Source organism: Hippopotamus amphibius, chromosome 5 (assembly GCF_030028045.1).
Source record: "Hippopotamus amphibius kiboko isolate mHipAmp2 chromosome 5, mHipAmp2.hap2, whole genome shotgun sequence".
NCBI classification, from domain to species: Eukaryota; Metazoa; Chordata; class Mammalia; order Artiodactyla; family Hippopotamidae; genus Hippopotamus; species Hippopotamus amphibius.
The window spans coordinates 114,906,522-114,930,661 of NC_080190.1; the positions used below are offsets into that span (position 1 = coordinate 114,906,522).

At 38.7% G+C, this 24,140-nt stretch overlaps 1 pseudogene; it reads left to right on the forward strand.

Annotated features, from left to right (window-relative positions):
- The first annotated feature begins 22,066 nt into the window (after window positions 1-22,066).
- On the forward strand, window positions 22,067-22,273 carry LOC130854743 (U2 spliceosomal RNA; annotated as a pseudogene).
- Window positions 22,274-24,140: the final 1,867 nt, after the last annotated feature.

Genomic DNA, 24,140 nt, shown 5'->3' on the forward strand with positions numbered 1-24,140 from the left:
GAGTTCTCTTAAAGAAAACATGAACTAATCTCAATCTTTTCATCTCATGATAATCTTCCTCCTAAACCCATAGTATGTGTTCCTGTACTCCTCATTTAGAATCTGATCAATTTAGGGCTTTCCTGGTGGCACAGTGGTTAAGAATCTCCCTGCCAATGCAGGGGACATAGGTTTGATCGCTGGGCCGGGAAGATCCCACATGCTTCGGAGCAACTAAGCCCGTGCATCACAACTACTGAACTTGTACTCTAGAGCCCACGCATCACAACTACTGAAGCCCAACTACTGAAGCCCTCACTCCTAGAGCCCGTGTTCTGCAACAAAGAGAAGCCACACAATGAGAAGTCCTCACACCACAACAAAGAGTAGCCCCTGCTCACCGCAACTAGAAAGAGCCTGTGCGCAGCAATGAAGACCCAATGCAGTAAATAAACAAATTTTTTTTAAAGAAAGAATCTGATCATTTATTACTGTGTGACATGCTCATATGTTGTTTAAAGCATAAGAATATCTGGCATTTTCTATGTATTTCTGTTTGTCTTTTCAACTTGATGATGAAGTTTCCGAGGGCAAATCTCCAGGGTTTACTTTTGTGTGTACTTCATATTGCTAAGTCTAGAGAAAGTCCTCAATAAAAGAGAGGGAGAAAGGAATAAAAGGAAGGACAAGAAGATAGTGTGGCAAATCAAGGCAGAATCGATGCCCACCTGAGAGGGCCTCGTTGAGAGTTTAGGGGATTTTATTTGATAAGGAATCTCTCACTCAACACCTGATTTAAAACGAAGGCAGGGAATAGATTCAGTATAGCTCTCTACTTCCAAGCAGGCTAGGTTTATAAACCCTTAGGCTTCAAATGTATTTCTCCTAAACAGGAGTGTGAGTTCATCTTTTTTTTCTTTCTTTCTTTCTTTTTTTTAAAAACACATTTATTTATTTATTTTTAATTTTAAAATATTTACTTATTTGGCTGCGTTGGGTCTTGGTTGAGGCATGTGGGATATTCGCTGCAGGATGCAGGATCTTTTGCTATGGCGCTCAGGCCTCTCTCTAGTTGTGGCGTGCGGGTTCAGTAGCTGTGGTGCATGGGCTCAGTTGCCCCATGGCATGTGGGATCTTAGTTCCCCAACCAGGGATTGAACCCAAGTCCCCTGCACTGGAAGGTGGATTCTTAACCACTGGACCACAAGGGAAGTCCCTGAGTTGATCTTTAAAGCTTTAGAGTCAGGCTAATACACACTCTATCAGTCATCTTTGTGCAAAATGGGTTAGTGTCATCTCCACTGCACACGTAAAGGAGGCAACTCCTCTCCTTGGTAAGCTCACCAAGAGCCTAGGAAGCCCCTTTATCCACTATAGGAACTTCCTTGCTGTCAACCTACCACTGACTCTGGCTTTGGGTTCATTGAAATGTGCCATGAAAACTCGGGTGATAGTGGGATCTTCTTGACACAGAAGTTTCAGTAGCAGCACTTCGGCCATGCTTAGCACTGAAGTTCTTAAGCCCCTGCCTCTGCTGAGTTAGCATTAGGCCTCCAGGCCTCTAGTGTTGCTCCTCTGCCCGAAAGTTCTAAGTTAAAACTTGTCAGGTAGGGGAACTTTTGTACTAAGGAATATTAACCTTTACTCTTCAAGAGAATCTTTGGCATTTCAGTCTGGCCTTGATCCTGAAAAATATCAGATTGAAAACAAAACGAAAGCTTTCTTCCTGTGATGTTAACTGTCTATCTCTTAGAGAACTAGGTGTTTGAGAAAGATCTTTACGCAATCCTTCAGCTCCCAGGTCCTTGCAATCTCTGTAATCTTTACTTTTTTCCACTTACTCCCTAATAACTGCCCTATGGATAGAATGATCATATAATTAACTGTCCAGATCAGGACACATTGGGATTTTGTTCTATTACAGACTTTTTTTTTTTAACTTAATTGCCTTTATTTATTATTATTATTATTATTATTATTATTTTTGGGGGTACACCAGGTTCAATCCACTGTTTTTATACACATATCCCCATATTCCCTCCCTTCCTTGACGCCCCCCCCCTCGAGTCCCCCCCACCCTCCCTGCCCCAGTCCTCTAAGGCATCTTCCATCCTCGAGTTGGACTCCCTTTGTTATACAACAACTTCCCACTGACTATTTTACAGTTGGTAGTATATATATGTACAGACTTTTTTTTTTTTTGCAATTTTTGAAATTGAGATTTAATTCACATAACATAAAATTCACCATTTTAAAGTGTACAATCCACTGGTTTTTAGTATATTCAGTATTGTACAACCATCACCTCTATACGGTTCCAAAATATTTTCATCTCCCCTAAAGGAGACCCCCTACACACTAAGCAGTGACTCCTTGGTCCTTTTTCCCCCAGACCCTAGCAACCACTAATTTACTTTGGTCTCTATGGATTTGCCTGTTTTGGACATTCCATATAGATGGAATAACATGATATTTGGCCTCTTGCATCTGGCTTCTTTTACTGAGTATGATATTTGCAAGGTTCATCTCTGTTGTAGCATGAATCAGTACTTCATTCCTTTTCATGGCTGAATGATATTCCATTGTATGGTTGTACCACATCTGTTTATCCATTCATCAGTTGGTGGACATTTGAGTTGTTTCCACCTTTCAGTTACTACAAATAATGCAGCTATCAACATCCATGTAACAAGTGTGGATATCTCTTTTCATTTCTCTTGAGTATACACCTAGAAATGAAATTACTGGGCATATGAGAATTCATGTTTAACCTTTTGAGGAACCAGCATACTGTTTTCCACAGTGGCAGCACCATTTTACATTCCCACCAGCCCCATTTGTGAGAATACCGATTTCTCCACATCCTCACCAACACGTTTTTCTTTTTTATTATAGCATCCTCATGGGTGTGACATGGTATCTCACTATGGTTTTGATTTGCATTTCCCTAATGATTAGTGATGTTGAGCATCTCTTCGTGTGCTTACTGGCTATTTGTGTATCTTCTTTGGAGAAAAATCTGTTGAAGTCCTTTGCCCATTTTTAAATAGAGTTATTCATCTTCTTATTTTTGAGTTGTAAAAGTTCTTTATAAGGAGGGGAGGGATAAATTAGGAGTTTGGGATTAACAGATACACACTACTCTACATAAAATAAACAACAAGGTCCAACTGTATAGCACAGGGAACTCTGCTCAATATTATGTAATAACCTAAATAGGAAAATAATCTGAAAAGGAATAGATACATATATATGTATACCTGAATCACTTTGCTGTACACCTGAAACTAACACAACATTGTAAATTAACTCTACTTCAATTTTAAGAAAAGAGTTCTTTATATATTACAAATACTAGGCCCTTACCTGGTATGTGCATTACAAGCATTTTCTTCAGAGTATATTGGTGAGAGAGGGGAGAGAGCTATTAATACTTGCTCAGATAATACAGGCATAAACTGAAACTCTTCCAGGCAGAAAAGGGCATGTGACTGACCCACATATGGAGGATCTTAATTCAGCAGGTCAAAGAATAAATGTTTTGTTAATTTCAATGGGACAGTTTATCCATCCAGAGAATCAGATGTAAATAATCAAACTCAATACCCTTCCTGTACTACCCAAAGTGCTAGATACTGTGAAAAAGAATCTAAAGAAATATTTAAAAATTCATAACCCTTTAAACAACTTAAGGTCAAGAAGAAAGAACAGAAGAAACACACATAAAAAACTAATAATGTAAGGATTTATGTGCTCTGGTGGCTTAAAAGAAGAAGAAATTAGTGTTGGAGAACTAAGAGAAGTTTTAGCCTTGAAGGACAGGTAGCACTGAGATCAAGAGAAATTTTATGTTGAAAAGTGTGTGAGTTACCAAGGGATGTAATTTCTGTATAAGACCTGTGCTGGAGAGTCCAGAAGTGTCCGGACAACCTCATATGCTTCTATTGTGAGAGAAAGAATTGAAAATAGGGTATGTATTTCACATAAGGGTTCTGTTCTCCCCTTTCCAACTTATATTATCATCCTACAAGGAGAAAATTCTCTAAAAATGAGAAAGGTGTGCATTATCCGATAATCCTGCTTGGAATGCTATTAAAATGCTACTTTTGAAGCAGTACAGCAGCATTCAGAACACATTATCTCACTGTCGTTGCTACTGTCCTGCATCCTCTACTGCCCCAACTTGCCTAATAGCACTCAAGACTCTTATTGTTACACATGGACACATCCACTTCCTAAAAGGAAAGTAAACTCTGTGAGGACATGAGCTTTCCTACTTACGTGTCTGAATCTGCCGCTCCAGATCGCCTTTGCTCCCCTCTGCCCTGCCTCCCAGGAGTAAGAGTTCTGTCCACAAGCGCTGAACCCTCCAGGTTCAGGGGGTAGGGAGCCCCGGATGGAGAGCAGAGGGCGATGGGAGAGTGAGAGCAGGATATTGGGGCCCCTGGCTCCTTTCCTGTGAGGTCCCCTCCTCCTCCCAAGTCTATCTCTTTGGCCCTCTTTGGCAAAGTGGGTCCTTTGCCCTCTCCTTTCCTGGTCCCTTCAGAACCCAGGGGTGGTGACGGTTGTGTTGATGCCGGCCTTGGGTTCCTGCACAGTTCCTCCACAGCCAAACATTTGCAACAAATCCCTTTTGTAAATAAACTCCCCTTGGATGATCCCAATTTGAATGTGCCATCTGTTTACTCTTAGGACCCTGATACCGTCCCTCCTGGTACCCAGTGCTTTAGCAGGTGTGTAACAAATATTTGTTAAATAATTAACAAATGAATAAATGGGGAGCAGATGCTTCTGTTTCATCTTGTTTCCCCTGACAATTATTTGGGCAGAGGTGAGATTTTTGATAAAGGCCATGGCACTGGTAAATTTTCAGTTTGCACTTCATGTATGAGTTGAATCATTTGAGAAATCCCTTTTTAACTTAAAAATGCCAGGTAACATTGATAAATTTCCTTTATTGTATCACAACAGGAGTTAAGTATATTGTTGTCTGTACATCCCTCAGAAGCATGTATAGGTAGAAACAAGGAACATTTTTTTTCTAAGTTATATAAGTGATGTGTGTGTATGTGTGAGAGAGAGAGAGAGAGCACATGTGAGAGAGACACTGGGTGAGTTTAATATCCAAGGAAAAAGAGAAAAAAGTACTTTTTCTCTCATTTCAAAAACTTCTTATGCTTTTTCTTGCAATTTCTTTCTTAGCTGTTATTCTGATTTTCATCTTGGCCAATTGTTACACTGAATGCTTCTGATCACAGGGCAGGAAAAAAAAACAAACCCTGGGGTGTTGTACAGTGAATTTTAACTTTAGTCTTCTTACTTCTTTCAGTATTGCCTTCACTTTGTTCACTCTAATCTTCACTTTTGATTTGTTTATGGGGTGTGTGTGTGTGTGTGTGTGTGTGTGTGTGTTTTCTGCATGGCCATACTAAAGAGAGAGGAATTTCTTACTTTCAAGCATACTTCTCTAAAGGCATTCCTTTTAGACTATCAGCTTTCTCACAGAAGCAAGATATTCATAGCTACCTGCCCTGCAAAGACCAATAAAACTTTCTTTTGCTTTCATAAATGATTCCCTCAGTGCTCTCATCTTCTTAAGGGCCAGAAGAGAGAAAAAGATAGAGCATTAGCCTCCATTTTGTCTCTTTGTATCACAGTTTCTATAAACTTGAAGAAAGATATCTGTGAGAAATAACAAATATGCCCGTGCAGATTCTCTTTACAAAGAAATTAGATGAGAATGGGAATAGGAAAGATGATTAAAGGTCAGTAATACTGAATTCACAGACCAAAGAAACGGTGACCGTCTCAGCAAATGCTGAAAAGAAAAGGGAAAGTGGGAATTTAGATTCACTTTCAGGCAGGGATTAGAAGATAAAAAACTTCAGTCTCAAAGAAAACATTTGTAGCACATCTTCTCGGTGGATGTGAAGTGAGTCACGCCATAAAGCTCTTGGACGGTTATCTGACTGGGCACAGTGGGTGTGGCCACCATTATTTGACTGGACACGATTCCTGCTGCTTTCTAAATTGGGAGCTTGGAACATGATCTTTTGGGAAGTTTCTTTCAAATTATTGCCTGGACTTGTCATGGCTTGTCCCAAAGCAGTCAAACAACTGTCTTCAAAGTGCTTTTCGGCCCAGTCCAGCTGTTCTGAGCCTTGATGAGACTGACCATACCCCTAATCTGGTCTAGATCTTGAGGAAAAATGGAAGGAGAGGCTTTAAACAGAACATCCTGCTTCAGTGACACTGTGTTAGCTTGCTTTCTTCAAATAAATATGCCATTCTCAATTATAGTTTTTCTCAAAAAAATAATTCTCAAATATTGCCAAAGACAGATTCAATCATAATTATCTTCATATTAATTTTCCTGTGGATTCTGTAAAACAGAGATGAATTATCTTCACTCTGGTACCTTTTGAATTTCCAGTATTGCCCTGATTTCAAGCCAATTAAGTTCAATTTTTGACTTGGGCAGTTCACTGAAAAAATTTCAGGAAGCCTAGCATTGCTTAGCAGCCTCAGATTTATGTTCCGATGACAGGACCATAATGAATGCTTTCTTGCCTTTCAGGCATAGTTTAGGGTGTACATCAAACCTTAGAGATTCCAGAGGGGCAAAGTTCATGTTAAATGGCATATTTTCTTATCCTTTAACTTCTTTTCACTCGTTCTCACAATAACGTGCAGAAAAAGAACTATTTCTTTCAGGAAAAAAAAAGTCAATTTAAATGGACCCTCCCTTCAGATGGAAAAACTAAGTGAAATAGAAAAAGCTAGTTCAGTTAATTAGAATACTTCCAGGGGAACTCTCTGAGGAAAAGCAGGAGAGAAAACCCCTGAGATTTACAATAGATTTAGGGGAGAGAACAAAAGCAAAAGCTCATCCCAAGCCATTGTGTAATGACGCGCCGGGAATGAGAACCCTGAGAAATACAGTTCCACACTCTGCAGCAAAAGCTATAACCATAAGAACAGCAAAGGAAATCACCAAAGTTGAGAATGGGAGGCTCTTTGTGTGTTTCTCAACCAAGAAAGCTAGGATGTCTTTGTAACCCAACACTCTTTCACAGCCCTCTAGAAGGCACCTTAGGAGTTAATGAGACTGTGAAGCTATTTGGGGGACAAATGAAATTTTAGACTGATAGAGGAGGGGTTGATGGTTTTGACTTTGGTGCATAACATCTTCCCCCAGTTCTACCAAGGGTACTGTCCTCAAATGGAAGAGCTGCTTTAGGAATGAAGAGCAGACATAGCCCTGCGGAGGGTGGAGACGGCTTGCTCTGAAGAGCTTTTTGTCTGATGATTCTGTGACTAAAGATAATATTTGTTTATCTTGTATGTTTAACTTGTGTCTTGTAATCCAGAGAGCTGGGGAAAAAATGTGGAATTACAAGTGAGTTAGTGAATAAACCCATAGTATAGGGTATAATTTCTAGGCATGGGAAGGGCAGGAAGAACCAAATCAGCAGTTAGGATAGAATGTATTTTTTCTGTGCTCTCTCTAGCCCTTCCAGTAGGATAATTTTACAATTAAAGTGCTGATTGCACAGCAGCAGTTGATATAAAGTTACGTTGCATTACTCATGGAAGCAACTTGACTTGAAATACTTTTCCTACTTAGAACTCTCAGTTATTGCATAGTTAAATGATTTTTTTTTTTTAATAACAAAATAAAACAAAAAGTCTTCCAGAGGCACTCAGGGGCTTAGAAAGCCCAAGGCTGCAGAATACTGAGAAGGATTTAAAACTATATCATCCAATCACCAAAGCATGATTAAAGAAGCTCTATGACTATACCAGGTATTATAATAGAGAGCTGGGTCACCAGACGAGTGTGGGTTCTTGGGGCAATACGTTTAGGCTCTTTAAAGATAAAAGGCCCAGCAGAATTCCAGAAGGAAAATCTATGTTCTATCACCAAGGCATATTCTCAGTGAAATCAGCTCCTCCTCCTTCTCTCATTCCAGGCTGGGCTCAATATTATTGAAGTAAAGCCAACAGCAAGTTAGCAAACCAGCAGGGGAGCAAATTGATTATACAGTTAACTGTGGAAAAACTGAAATTCTTTATTAAGGGAAAATGAAATACAGCTAATTTATGCTTCAGTGGAGACTTTCCCCACGTGGCATTTACTCGACTGGTTCTTTGACTTTGCTGTGAAGCTGTAACTCGGCCAAAAAATGACAGAAGCTTTACTGATTTAAAAATAAGGCAGGTTTTGAGCTTTTTTTTTCCCCCTTGCATGATGATTTTTCCAGCTACAATTACTGTAACTCACTCATTATAGAGGATAACATAGCAGGCAAACAGGCAAGGAAAAAAAATGTGGTAAAACAGTTGGCAGGATGTGAATTAAAAGTCTTTGCCATCTAATTTTAAACAGTATTTATAGAGAGCACCCATACATAATACAGCATTCACCGTCTCACACAAAATCTCTTAAGTAGTAGAAACAGTTACTGAAGTTGTTAGCAAAGCTAGTGGACACTAATAAAGGAAAGAAATTCATAAAACCCTAAACTCTAACTGGAAAAAGTAGAATTGAGGTTAGGTACATCACTTTGGTGTAATTTTGAATTATAAAACCTAATGCTGAGGTTCCCCTTCAAAATTAAAAAGAATTTAATGATTTACACACATAAAGAAGGCTTTTTAAAGATCTGCATTGTATGTTTTGTCTTATTAACTCTGAAAACAGCCCCAGATTCAGAGAAATTACTGTGGTTTTTTTTTTTTTTTTTTTTAAAGACTTTTTATTTCGGGAGAATTGTAAATTCTCACATAGTTGTGAGAAATAATACAGAGAGAGACCACATATCCGTTGCCCAGTTTCATTCCATGGTAACTTCTTACATAATTATAGCACAATGTCACAGCCAGGAAATCAACTTTGATGCAATGCAGCAAACTTATTCAGTTTTACATGTACTCCTTTGTGTGTGTGTGTGTGTGCATGTGTGTATACTTAGTTCCACGCAATTTTATCACAAGTATAGGCTTATGGAACACCACCAATTGAGATACTGCACAGTTCCATCACAAAGATCCTTCGTGCTACCATTTCGTAGCCCCAGCCATCCCCTCCTACTCCACTTTCTAAACCCTAGCAACCACTAATCTGTTCTCCATCTCTATAATTTTGTCATTTCAAGAAGGTTATATAAATGGAATCATATAGTAAGTAAACTTTTGAGACGGGCTTTTTCACTAAGGATAGTTCCTTTGAAATCCATCCAAATTGCTGTGTGTCAACAGTTTGCTTCTTTGTCTTGCTGAGTGATATTCCATGATACAGAGACACCATAATTTGTTTAACTATTCACCCACTGAAGGACATTTGGGTTGTTTCTGCTTGGGGGTGGTATTAGAAATAAAACTACTGAAAAAAAAAACAAAAAACAAAAAAAAACCAACGAAAAATGAAGAAATAAAACTACTGTAAACATTTGTAGACAGATTTTTGTGTGAATATAAGTTCTCATTTCTCTGGGATAAATGTTCAAGAAGCAAAATTGCTCTGTGTGTGTGTGTCTGTGTACTTAGTTCTATGCAATTTTATCCCATTCATATTAGTGTATCCACCACCAAGGTCAAGATGTATATTATTTTTTAGCAATAAAAATATAGTACTACGCATCTCGAGAACAACTTGCTTGGGCTTCCCTGGTGGCACAGTAATTAAGAATCTGCCTGCCAATGCAGCGGACGTGGGTTCAAGCCCTGGTCCAGGAAGATCCCATATGCCGTGGAGCAACCAAGCTCGTGTGCCACAACTACTGAACTTGCACTCTAGAGCCCTTGAGCCACAACTACTGAGCCCATGTGCTGCAACTATTGAAGCCCGTGCGCCTGGATCCTATGTTCTGCAACAAGAGAAGCCACCACAGTGAGAAGCCCTCGCACCACAATGAAGAGTAGACCCTGGTCACCACAACTAGAGAAAGCCTGCACCCAGCAACAAAGACATAACTCAGCCAATAAATAAATAAATAAACAAATAAAAATAAATTTATAAAAAATTAACAAAAGGAAACTTGCTTGACCATTTGCTAATAATTCAATATTTGCCCTTAACTCAAATATTTATGAAGCATCCACTACAGTGTTAATACTATGCTGGCACTATGCCAGGTAGAAAGGACAGAGCAGAGCTTTCCCCCCCAACAAGGATGGTGAATTGGAGCAATTACTCAACGCCCTGTGGTGTTGCTAAAAATGACCCAGAGTATAAAGACCCCTGGAGCCAGGGTTGGCTGCCTGACAACAGAGACCCCTTTCCCCAAGTCTCAGGCTGTAGGATGCACTTTTGTAGCATTTCCTTCTGCTTTCAATGTAAGGCTACTCAAAGAAGGACACATATTGAGCCTTGTATCCCTGTAGAGGAGTTCATTCATTCATTCATTTAAAACATTTCTTTTAAGCACCTACTCTTTACCAGGAATGGCACTAGGTATTGGAAATTCAGAGATGACTAGAACACCAGCCCTGTCTTCAAAGGGCTCAAAGTCCAATAAAGGAATATACAATTGATTCCACCTTCAAGGAATTTACAGTTTTGTTACACACTGGACACTGAATAAGTAGCACAAGAAAGTCTTGTAGGGGGTAGATTTCCAAGAGACCTAGGCTCAAGCTGAATCTTGAAGTGATGAGGATTTGCATAGCAGAGGGTTAGAGGGAAAACATCTTTGGCAAAGGGAAAAGCAAAGGCAGTATATCTCCATTTTAAATTTAGGAAGCAGGAAAAAAGATTTTATCAACTAGAACAGGAGTTTGTGTGGGGAATTAATGAATGGTGACACCAGAAAGTACCTTTGATCAGATGTGATGGCCTTCAATGCCGAGCCTGCCTTTGGTCTTTGGAGCTTTGGTAATGAAAAGCTAAGGAAACCTTTCGAATATGAGGTCAATATGATGAAAATTTGCTTTAGAGTGATTAACCTGGCACTGTGAAGTTTATGTTAAACATAAAGAGAATAAATCAGAATTCAAAAATCTTTAGTTTTAAGAAATTTAATATTGTCCATGAAAGAAAAACTTCTTGGTGGGAAATAAAGAGCTTCCAGGACACTTAAGATAGACTTACCTCATCATCCTTTCCACCACACAGGGGATGCCCTGAAGAAGTAAGAGTTTCACTGAACAATAACAGCACCGACTAAGGGCTAACAAGTAGAAAGGTATGGAAACCAGAAAAGGGATGAATTACCAAGAGTTCAGTTAACTGAACAGGGATTTCTTGGAGCTGTTCAGACTTGAACTGAACCTTGAAGGAAGCACATACACATACATAAATGGAGAGGATGGGGCAAAGCCCTCCAGGCAGGAGGAACTGTAAACCAAAGGTACAGAGTGGGCATGCGTAGGACAGATGCAAGGAGCTATGAACAGAGCAGTTTGCCTGAGGCAGAGTGTTCATGTCCTTGAAGAAGTTACAGAAATGTGTACAAGTATGCAGAAAATCACTGCTGTCTAAAGATAGTGATCCTTTTAAGGTACAGAATGAAGAGAAGAATGTGTTATGCCTACTATGATAATACATTCTTATGTCTTTGAGGAAAGTCTAAAAATTTTATATCTACTCTGTTTTTGCTATTAAAAATTTTTTTCAATCTTTTTTATAGAATGTACCACATTTGGATGCTCATCCATAAATGCCCCATCTTGAGTCAATACCACTGATTTTATTGGGGGGACTCTAAGATGATAAAATGTGGGTCATTGGAATCCTATCTTTGATCAATTTGGTAGCACTGTGCTAGACATAGTGGTGGCTCAGACAGGTATAAGGCAAGTCATTCCCTGCCACAGGGCAAGATGGAATCATTCGCCAGACGTGACTGGTCATAGTAGTTGTCAAAGACTTCAGGGGAAAGAAAAAAGCCTTAGCATGTCAGGTCTGCAACATTCTAGGATGCTCTATGCAAAACAGAAGTCCATAGCTTTTGACAAAGGCAGTATTACAGGATAATAAATACTACTTAGAGGAAAATTTTGACCCTGCATTTCACAATTAGGCATGTGCTATCTAAGTTAGCAGAATTTCCTAACCCGAGAAATTTCCCTTTTTGTGCAAATGATGGCTTTTTCAAATTAATATGAGCTAAGGAAACTAAGCACTTAAAAATATATGAAAGGGTAATATACAAGAATGATGAGGGAATTCCCAGGCAGTCCAGTGGTTAGGACTTCACACTGTCGGTGCTGAGGGCCCAAGTTTGATCCCTGGTCAGAGAACTAAGCTCCCACATCCCACAATGCATGGCCAAAAGGCCAAAAAAAAAAAAAAAAAAAAAAGCATGATGACTACGTGTTTTCATTTCTACTGAGTTGTTTACAACACAAGTTAAAATAAGGTTTCAGATATGTTGCTTCTTGAGGAATTTACATATATATATATACATCCAAGTGAGGTCTAAGATACCTAAGAAAGTTGATAAATGTTCTGTTCAGCCCTAGGAATAGACTTCCATCCATTTAGAATGGCTTAAATGGAATTGTACATGAAGGTATGAGCGAGACCAGTGGGTCTCAACTTTAATGAAAATATTAATCACCTGGGGATTCCATTAAAATTGTTGGATCTGAGAAGGAGTCCAAGATGTTGCATTTCTAACAAGCTTCCAGATGAGACAATGCTGCTGGTTTGGAGACAACAAGTAGCTCCGCAACCAGTCAGTCTCTTAGTCGCTCTTGGGTCATTGGGTCTTTGGCAAGATTGTTCTCTTCACATGTTGTCTTAATTCTGAGGTCCTGAGCACTACACATGTGACCCCAGGGGCAACTGGGATAGATGGAGTCAGGGCTGGAGAGTACCATAGCATAGGGCAGGCACTCTGAAAGGTAATGCTGAAAACCAAATACAGTGTCAGAATAAATGGAGTCAACTCAGGCTGGATGGAGGAGGCTGTACCTTAGAGAAGGGCAGCAAGAGTCTCCAAACCAAGTGATGGCTTCAGTCAAGCTGTGTGAGGAATCTGAATTGGCAGCCTTTCCTCTGGGCTCCATTTGACCCTGTGAGTCCCTCTATTATTATACTTACAGTGCTGTATTGACATCCTTTGCTTACTGTGTCTTCCACCCCCACTAGACAGTGCACTTCGTGACGCAGAGCCCTGTCTTCCATTCACAGCTCATAGACCTTGCTCAGTAAGGTCATATCAACAAATAACAAATATTTGTTGAATGATTGAATGAATGATGAGACATCACATCTCCATTTGTGCTGTTTCCTCTCCTAGAATGCTTTCCCCATCAGTCTGATGGAATAGATGGAAATTTCTTATAAGGGTCAGTTCAAGAGTGACCTCTTCTCTGCACTTTTCCCTGATCCTCTTTTCCACTGGCCTTCTTGAATGTCACCACTACACCTTGTACGTGTCACCATTACTTCATCATGTATCTGTGAGCTCCTTAAGGGCAGGGACTGTGTTTAACTTAGTTTTGACTTCCTAGCACTTAGCACAGTGCTTGGCACATAGTATTATAGCATCCCGTGTACTACCAAGTATAGCAAAAGCCATACAATATTAGAAATTCAAACCACAGGTAAAAGCAAAAGCAGTATTTTATATTGAATTAGTCCCTTTCATCAGAGGATATTAAAGGATATTAAATTATTTAACAACTAATGCTCATTAAACTTTGTTAATGAGGTAACTATTACACTACCTATTTTACATAAAGGTAGCCTTAGAAAAGGAGTATAAGCCCTTACAAAAGGACTGAGGCAGAAGCCCAAATTTCTGGATTGAAAGAGGACAATGTAAAAAACCATTTAAATTTAGGGCCTGCATAATGCCCTCTATTCAGATATTCTAAAAAATCTCAGTGACTAAATTTCTAACCCCTCACGCTGGTGTTTGATATCACATATGCTCAGTCTTAAGTGGAGATTTTAAACAAATTCTAATATTGGAAAAAAAATCAAAAGCTGGAAGAAACCCTTTGTCCTAGCTTCTGGAAGCCTGTGTTATTTACTCCTAGATCAAGATCCTTATTAAAATGGATTTTTTTTTTAAACAAATGTAACTTCAATGGCAATGAGTCCTAGGTATGAAACTCCCCAATCAGGCCAAGTCAATCTCTTTAAAATTTTCCCAACAGTCACAATTTATAAAACATGTAAGCCAAATCCAATAAATCAAGTAAATAGCATTGCATAATGGAGGCTTAAATATAGAACAAGACAAGCCAGAAAGGTTCAATTAAGTAAATGCTGTACATATGTCTAGCTTTGGTAAGGTCAGTATAATGTATTGGGTTATTTTAGTATAAAGCCAAATAAAATAAGATAATTTAATGATTAAATAAAAGAGAGGAAGAAAAAAGATAAAATGAATACTTCAGGAAAATACAATGGACAAAAAAATCCTAGAACAAACAAGAGGTTTGAATTACAAATTACTCTTAACAAAAGATTTTGAATTAGAAAATAGGAAAACTTGGAAACTCTGGTAACAATACAAAAATGAAATGAAATTCTCTGAACAAATAGAAAGTAATATTGTAATTGTGATTTTAATTAAAAAAGATTTTTTGGGCTGTGCCATACAGCTTGTAGGATCTTTGTTCCCGGACCAGGGATCGAACCCAGGCCCTTGGCAGTGAGAGCCCTGAGTCCTAACCACTGAAGTGCCAGGGAATTCCTGTAATTGTGATTTTTAAATTCTAAATGACTTTCAGATAATTTACATGTAGCAAAAGCATAGTGTGTGTGTGTATGTGTATGTATATATATATGCATATACATATATGTATAAAATATAAAGTTACCATGGTGATATCAGACTACTGAAAGAGTATGTAACTCTAACACAAGTAGGTGGAAAATGAAAAATTCATCTAATCACCCAGATGTTTTATCTACACAGTTGCAAAATTATGCTATTTCAAGCTATCTGGGTGATTTAATGAACTTACTTTTTTTTCCTATCAATGTCTGATTCTGGTGAATCCTTTCTACATCTTTGTAGTAGAACAGGACTCATACCAACTGGAACAACTTAACTCATGAAAATATAACTGTTATATGTATTCACAATGCAATATCTCTGAGCACATGTCCGTAATGATCATGCTGTCAATTTAACCATGATTAACCTCTTTCTTCTAGTATTAGTTGCTGCACATTTATTTATTTTGCTGTTCACTACTTCTTATTAGCAGGGGGAAAAAACCACTCTAACAGTTTAAGTATCATATATCAGAGAAATATTTTAAATAGAGAAATCTATCCAACAGTATATTATTTATTATCTATTGGGGAAAGACAGACATTATTTAATTCCACCCCCCCCCCCCAACACACACAAAAAAACCCTGTCTGTACAACTTGCTCATCAGCATGGTCTCAGAGCATAAATTTGAGAATTGATTCTTCAGTCCAACCAGCTTTTTACCAAGTTTTGAACCTCATGCTTTCCTGCTTCTCTCTTTTTTCCCTTGGCTTATAATAATTTGTTTATTCATTCAACAACTAGTTATTAAGCACCTCATAGGTATTGGACACCCATGCTACATGCAGATTATACAAAGGTGAAGAAACACACGTTCAGTGTCCTCATGGAGCTTTTGATCCACTGGGGCAAACAGACACTGATCAACTGGTCATATGAATGAATGGGATGGAGCCTGTGCTGAAGAGTTTGATCTCATCAAGGAGGTCAGGGAAGGCTTCCTTGAGGAAGTGGCACTGGGGCTGGCATCTGGAAGATAGTTAGGAGTTCCTAGGTGAAAGGTGGTGGAAATGGTATTCGAGGCAGAGAGAACAGCCTATGTAGAAACAATAGGGCTGGAGAGAGGGTAGCGAAACTGAGATAGGCCAGCATGGCTGGACCAGAGAGAAGACAGGAGACATTCACACGGGGCTCCAGAGAGAAATCAGGGGCCAGTCCATGCCACTTGTGAAGGCCTTGCGAACCAAGTTAAAGAGTTTCATTATATCCTAAAATGCTATTCCCAACCCTCCAACGGATGTCTTCAAAATTCTAGAGGGCCTTTGTCAAATGCCACTTCCTCCAAAACGCCCTTCCCAACTCTTTCAGTCAAATACGTTGTCCCGTCCTCCATGCCCTGAGGCACTGTGGTCGCATGTGTGGTGTCCGCCTTGTATTCGGGTTATTTTTGTACATGCCTCTCTCCCTTGTATGCTCTGCATTTTCAGGGAGGTGAGTTTATTCACCTTTGAAGTCCACACATACACTATACAGGCTCAATAAATGTTTCGAGGGAATTGAATTCAGCCAGCGCTTCCGGTGCTGATTAGGTTTGGCAATTTGCGCTCCTGCTTCTTCATTATCAAAACTGACAGTGAAAGGCAACAATCGCTCTAGAGTGTGCATAAAGGGCTTGGCAATCTCAGATACACTGTGAGATATGTGGCAAAATACTGTTACACCTCTAATGCAGACTGGGGAGGTGACGTAGCTAGAGATACGGCTCAGAAATGCGGGGAACGTGAAACAACCTACAGCTCAGTGTCCACCTTCACCATTGTGTGGGGCCTCGGAGCCTTTACCATGTTGCAAAATTTCCTGGAACACTATGTGGTCCGGAGATGCAGGTGACCTCCAAAGGCAGGTGCTCAGTTTATCCCCGACCAACTTCCACACGTCATTAACAATTGCTGCATAACACTCAACATCTGGGCCAAATTTTTGTGTTATAGTTAAACAAAAATTCTATGAAACAATTTGTTTTTGTTCGGTATTTTGTTAAGAATTTTAAATGATCAATATCTAGGCATTGGGCTAAAACAGAAAAATAATATGAGGCACGGAAATAAAATCAAAGTCTCTAAAGACTGGTACTTAGTTTTTGAAAAAAGAATTACTTTTTTTTTTCCTTTTAGAATAGGGCTTTATTAAACATCATTCAGTGACATTGGTATGAAGTCAAATCATTTTTATATACCAAAGAGAGGAAAACTATCATGGATAATATTAATAATAAAATATTATCTGAATTATAAGCAGCAAAAATTTTAAACTTCAAGAGAATATTCACAAAAATCAGTGTAACAGGGTAAAATGAAAATAGACCAAATAGATAGAAGAAAAATAGAAAGATGTATATAAAGTAGAAGAGGACTTGTGTTTCTATGCTAGGCTTGCTATATACTTTACATGTATAAATTAATTTAATCTTCACAGCATTTCTATGAGGACAGTACTACTGTTATTTCCATTGTACAGAGAGAAAACTGAGGCACAGAAGGTAAATGGTTTGCACAAGAGCACGGTGAGCAGTATGGCTAGGATTTGAGTCCAGGCAGTGTGGCTCTCCACTGCCTGCATTCTCAAGGAGGTGAAAATTAGTTCTTAGGGGGTGAAAAAATAGACATCGCCATAGTATGTGGCCCTCCAAAGGCCCACAGCACATAGGCATATAGTAAATCAATAATATTAAAATTTCAGGGAACTTCCTAGGTGGCACAGTGGTTAAGAATACACCTGCTAATGCAGGGGATACTGGTTCGATCCCTTCTCCAGGAAGATGCCACATGCCGCAGAGCAACTAAGCCTGTAAGCTACAACTATTAAGCCTGCATCCTAGAGCCCGTGAGCCACAACTATTGAGGCCATGTGCCACAGCTACTGAAGCCCGTGAACCTAGAGCCCATGCTCCACAACAAGAGAAGCCACTGAAATGAGGAGCCTGCGCACCACAGTGAAGAGTAGCCCCCTTCGCCACAACTAGAGAAAGCCCATGTGCAGCAACAAAGACCCAACACAGCCAATAAATAAATAAATTTATAAAAAATAAAATTTCACAGAGGAAGAGGATTCATTAGGAAAAATGTCTTTTTGGCCGCACCGTTTAGCAGATCTTAGCTTCCTGACCAGAAATTGAACCCAGGCCACGGCAGTGAGAGCACCGAATCCTAACCACTGCACTGCCAGGAAACTCTGAAAAAATATGTTTTAAAAGCATCCTTAGTGGGGCCAACGATGAAAAGAAGGACCCTACTCTAGAGCTTGTGCTCTTAACCACCAGTTAACAATGCTTCTCAGTTCTCATGTTATGTGTTTTTCTTTTCTCAGAGAACAAATTGAAGGCGTAACCCATTTCATCAATAATGTGGATGCATGAGCTGCACAACAATGTAGATTCATAATCTGCTAAAATGCACCAGTTCTGAAATAGCTAGTGTAGGTATCCCCAACTAATCCACTACGCATTTATCAAGTAAGTCTTAATGTACTGTATGCAAGTTTTACTTCTCTTGGTATTCTTCTTTTAGTTATATAACTATATGTTTCTATGGCCAAAGATAATTCTAGAGAAGTTTATGGAGTAGGTACAATTGGTCCTGGCACTTCCCCTAATATCTTGGAACTCTTCACTCTCCCTCTTAGTTCTCTCTCTTTTCATCTTCCCCCTCTTATTCATTTATTCATTAGGCCCATAAACATTTATGGAGTACCCTGTGGAATTTCATCCACTCCTATGATGTTAATGACAACATATATGCTAATGAGTCATTTATTTAATGAACCTGAAATCTTTAATCCTAGCAAAGATGTCTCCCCTGAAATTCCAAAGGACCAGAATGCCTAGTGGACCGTTCGTCTGAAAGGCCCCCCAAATTGCTTCAAACTCAACCTATCCAAAAGAGAGGGAATTCGCTAGCTGTCCAGCGGTTAGGACTCTGTGCTTTTACTGCCGAGAGCCTGGGTTCAGTCCCTGGTTGGGGAACTAAGATCCCACCAGCTGCGTGGTGTGGCCAAAAAAAAGCCAAAAGGGAATAATCCTCTCTTCAGTATGTGCTTCTCTTCCTAGCCCCTCTCTCTAGGGGGTGGCAACTCCATCCATCTCCTTACCCAAGCCAGAACACGGGAGACCTGTTATCACCAGTCACAGGCAGTCAGTGATCCAGACTTCTGACGATTATGCTCCCTCACTATCTCAGACTCTCTAGTCAAATTACTGCTCCTGAATTCAGATTCTTATCATCGTGCCAGGAAAATTGCTCCCTGCTTTGACATCTTTAATAGCTGTCCGTTGCTTAAAGAATGTAGACCCTCTACGATCCGGCCTCCACCTACCAGTCCACATTGGACACACCATCCCATCATGACTCACATCCTAAACTTTTGAGGCTTGTAACTTCCTTTTTTTTAAATTAATTAGTTTATTTATTTTTGGTTACGTTGGGGTTTTGTGGCTGCTCACGAGCTTTCTCTAGTTGTGGCGAGAGGGGGCTACTCTTCGTTGCAGTGCGTAGGCTTCTCATTGCGGTGGCTTCTCTTGTTGCAGAGCATAAGCTCTAGGCCCACTGGCTCAGTAGTTGTGGCTCGTGGGCTTAGCTGCTCTGCAGCATGTGGGATCCTCCCTGTCGAGGGCTCAAACCCGTGTCCTCTGGATTGACAGGCAGATTCTTAACCACTGCACCACCAGGGAAGTCCCGTAACTTACTTTTAACATTGTTATTTTGAAAATGTCTAAATCCAGGGGCTCTCTATTGGCACATACCCATCCACCAAAGCTACTTCTGATCAGGAAACAGTCTTTACTTGTTTTAACCAAACATGGACCCGCACCTAAAGTCTACTTCTCTCTCTCTCTCTCTCTCAAGTACGCTCTTCTTGAAGCAAAGACATGAGACAAAATATGTTTCTATCACCCCTACAGTGCCCAGCATACTGTAGGTGCCCAATAAATATGTTTTGACAAAATACTATTGACAATAATTTTACAGACTTGCATGTTCTTTCTCTTGGAAATAGAATTATGTTAGGAGACCACAGTATTTCTTATTCATATAATTTGATGGGAGGAAAGACAAAATAAACTATAAATTCAATTTACTGACTTACTTATTGAGGAAATTGAGATATTACTAAGTAAAATACAGATACTCAGTCCAGCTTTTTCAAAAGACAGATATGTAAAAATATAGCTATTGCTAAAATCAGTTTGTGATATGCTTTCTCAGTTTACTTAATGGAATTATAGCTTGCAATCAATAGATAAAAAACAGAATTCCCAAGTAACACATAAATCTCTCAAAGAAACTGATGAAAAGAAACTGTTTTTGTTAAAAATTTGAGACTTTACCCAAAACATAGAATTTAATTTCAGCAGAAAAAAAAAAAGTACATTGAATTGTAGGCACCTATTACCTTGAAGCGCACTCGCCAAATCTAAACTCATTACAGGAGATGCAAATACATGTAAATCTGAAATTATTGTTAAAAAGAATTTACATTATAATTTTAACTCTTGAGAGTCCAGCATTTCTTTTGTTTTTATGAGTGAGACCCAGGATTTTCTGAGTTCAGAGCTGTGAACTTTGCTTGGTCTGGTGCCAGTCTGGAATGAAGACCCTGTCTTCTGAAATCCTGTAGAGAAATACATCATATTTGGTCTTCTTTTTTAAAAAATCAAAATCCTGTACTTCCCATTGTGCCAGATCCACAGAAATATTTCATTTGTAAATCAAAACTATCTAACTTGGTCTCATCTGTCAGGAAAATTGTTAGCAAATTTGAAACTAGTGATAAAATTGGACTTGCTGAGTTCTTTTTTTTTTTTAATAATTTTATTTATTTGTTTGTTTGTTTATTTATTTATTTATGGCTGCATTGGGTCTTCATTGCTGCACACGGGCTTTCTCTATCTGCAGAGAGCAGGGGCTACTCTTTGTTGCGGTGCGTGGGCTTCTCATTGCCGTGGCTTCTCTTGTTGCAGAGCACAGGGCTCTAGGCTTGCAGCCTTCAGTACCTGCAGCACGTGGGCTCAGTAGTTGTGGCTCGAGGGCTGTAGAGCGCAGACTCAGTAGTTGTGGCACACGGGCTTAGTTTCGAGGCGGCATGCGGGATCTTCCTGGACCAGAGATTGAATCCATGTCCCCTGCATTGGCAGGCTGATTTGTAACCACTGCACCACCAGAGAAGTCCTGACTTGGTGCTGTTCTTTCAATTATCAGCATTAGCAAGTGGTGTAAATGCAGTACTGATAAAGGACTTATCCATCTACCCATCTGCACTCATGTTTATCAACCCCTGATTCATGTTTACTTCCTCCCTAACTGTGTGTGTTCACCTTCAGGGCACACTCCCATTGGCCATTTACCGTTTCTTTTGAACACACCTTTACTTCTAGACTGGTGCTATGCTCAGAGTGCTCAAAAACATGTTGAAATATGTGAATAAATTTGGGAAAACATCTATATCTTTTAAATCAGAAATATACAAACAAAAATATTTTAGTAAATCAGGTTGGTCACTGCAATATCTTTCAAAACTATGTAAACTGTGGTTGGAACTAATAAACTATTTGGAACATATTTTAATTAAAATTCACATACAAGTCAATGAATAAAATATACATTAGGCCATGTAGTCTACATAGATATATGGGTATTAAAATTATCTAAGCATTGTCAAGAATTGAAATATATATAGCCGTAATAACCAGTGCTTCATTTGTATGAAAAGCTAATTAATTTGCTTTATGAGAGTATGGAATAGCATTCACCACATGAAAACATTTTAGGCCAACCTTTTTTCACAATTACTGTATTTCTGCTTCTTGCAGAAAGAGCTGGAAGAACTGCAGTAAGCAAAAAGCAACACCTTTGTGGTAATCAATAAGTAGCATTAGTGTTACATGTACTATAATTCCAACTAAGTTGGGTCTCTTTTTGTTTTATGTTCCAATGTACAGCATTTTCATTTGGTGATGTCAAGAGTATGAAAAATGTGTTGTTTATAAAATGAGATATCACATCTCACAAAAACACTCAAAATGCGGAAGCATACCTTTGAGTTCAACTGAATAACGTAAATTGGAAAGGGATAGAAATAAATTATTTATTACACATTCATCACAAAAATATTTATTTAATTAAAAACAAAATGCAAAATATACACAGAAATCTACAAACCACCAAAATTCAACTGCTGTAGTTTTTAGCATCCTCAGCTAGTCTTTACTTGTATGCAAACATAATTTTGACATGTTGTCATAATAAGTCAGAATAAACTTGTATTTTCATAAGAGAGAGTTTAGGTGGTGTTTTAATGTCATTTCCACAATTCACTTAATTTTCTTATTGACACAGAACTCCAACAGAATCGCTTCTCAGCCTTTTGGCTAAGATCAAGTGTAGTATCTGTTCTTATCAGAACTCCAACAGATAGCTGCTTTTTTTTCTTTAAAAAAAACATACACTTTATTTGAACATTTGTCAGTGGAGATCTCCATTTTTTTGCCAGGTTTTGAAAGTCCATTTATTAATTAGAAATCAGCTGACAGATGAGACAGGAAAAAAAAAACCCTATTTATTAAAATCAACACATCTCTTTTACTTCATTTCCTGGATTCTTGACTCTTTAATCCAATTAGCATTAGGCTGTGGAATATGAAAAATAATCTGCAAAATGATTACTCAGTTAAGAGTACTTTCTAATGACCTGCGTATCATCCGCCTCACTCAGGCATTATTGCTTTTTCTTCCAGTTAGGAAACAAATTATTTTTTCAGTTGAGTGAAGAGGATTTTAGTACAGTTATAGATTATTAAAAGTACAGTCAGCCCTCCATGTGCATGGATGCAGGACCCGTCAACATCGGAGGCTGACCATACTATACTGTTTTATGTAAAGGAAGTCCACCAGGGTCCTGGAAAAAATTGCTGGTGGATACGTACTAAGGTACCATGACAGCAAGCTCATCAGTGGTTGCCCTGAGGGAAGAGGGTGGTTGGGGAGGAAGCTGAGGGAGGAATTATCAAGGGGTATGAGGAAACTTTTGGAGATGAAAGATCTGTTTAGTCTTCATCAAGGAGGTGTTTTCAAGGATATACTTGTCACAGCTTATCGAATTGTACACTTTCATCACATGTGTTTTCTTGCATGTCAATATCCCTTAATAAAGCCATTTTAAAAAAAGTATTTCTGTTGTAAAAGTAAAGGTAATTATTAAGTGACTGTGATTTTATATCATTTTCCTCAAGGAAATAAGAGGTTTTCCTTTTAACCTCATTTTATTTGTGCTGTAAATTTTAAAATGCAAAAGCAAAGGACTTTTAACCAAAAAATTTTAAATGTATTAAAATCATACATTGTTTTGAGATTACAAATCATCTTCTGCTGATATCTTTATGATCTCGATCTCAAACTTTTTGTTCTTCAATTTGGTGATTAAAATTTAAAACCTTACATTTATTATTTTTTATACTCTCCACTTGAGATTAATTATAACTGTTTCATATTTCCCATTATTCATATTTAATAAATTTAAGTCTTTCCCTGCATAATAAGGGAATGAATGTCAAACAAGATTCTTAAGGATGAGTTTACAATGATCACAGCTTTGGGATAAATTGCCCCACATCTATATCAAGTGACTCTATTCTTCAAAGGAACATAAATTTAAATATAAGAAAGGAAGAAAGAAAAGATGAAAGGGAGGGAGGCAAGGGAGTAGAAGGAAAGATGCATAATTTAAGTGAAATTATAACACATTTACAGCACTTCTATTTTCTTACAGGGGCATATTGAAGTAGCTCTGTTTAATTGAAAGGCTTGTCACCACTGGGACAGTCATGCTTCCCCAGCAGAGAGATGGCATTTGGTAAGAGCAATCCAAGAGGCTGGTGCTCAGCCTCACACCCCAGTCACCAGACACAAAATTTTAATCAGGCTTCAAATATAAATGGGAGAACCGAGCCAGTGATAGCACTGCAACAAAACACCTTAGTACTGAGCACTTATAATTCCTTAAGGTGAACAGATGTGCATTGTACTTCGCCTGACCCAGCTGAACCTGCTTTGATATGAGGCAGTAAAATTGCAAATTGGAATTTTGAAATTGTTAAGGTTTTGAAATGCAGAGAATCCAAAATGATTAAATACTGACATTAACCACAAAAAACCCTTACTCTTCTTACTTTAGACTGAAAATCATGCAAAACATATATTGTAGTTTCCCATAGTAAGTAACTGAAATATAGTGATATCTTTATTTTAGACTTTTTTTTAAAGCAAATTAGTTCAACACAGCACATGATAGATGCCACACAGAGGGCATGCTGCTTGCGGAGCAATTTGCCCTACAGAACAGTTGCTGTGCTGCCTTGCTTCAGGCAACCACTCAACCAAGTTCCTGTCTCCCATCGTCACCGACAGTAGAACAGCTGGAAATTAA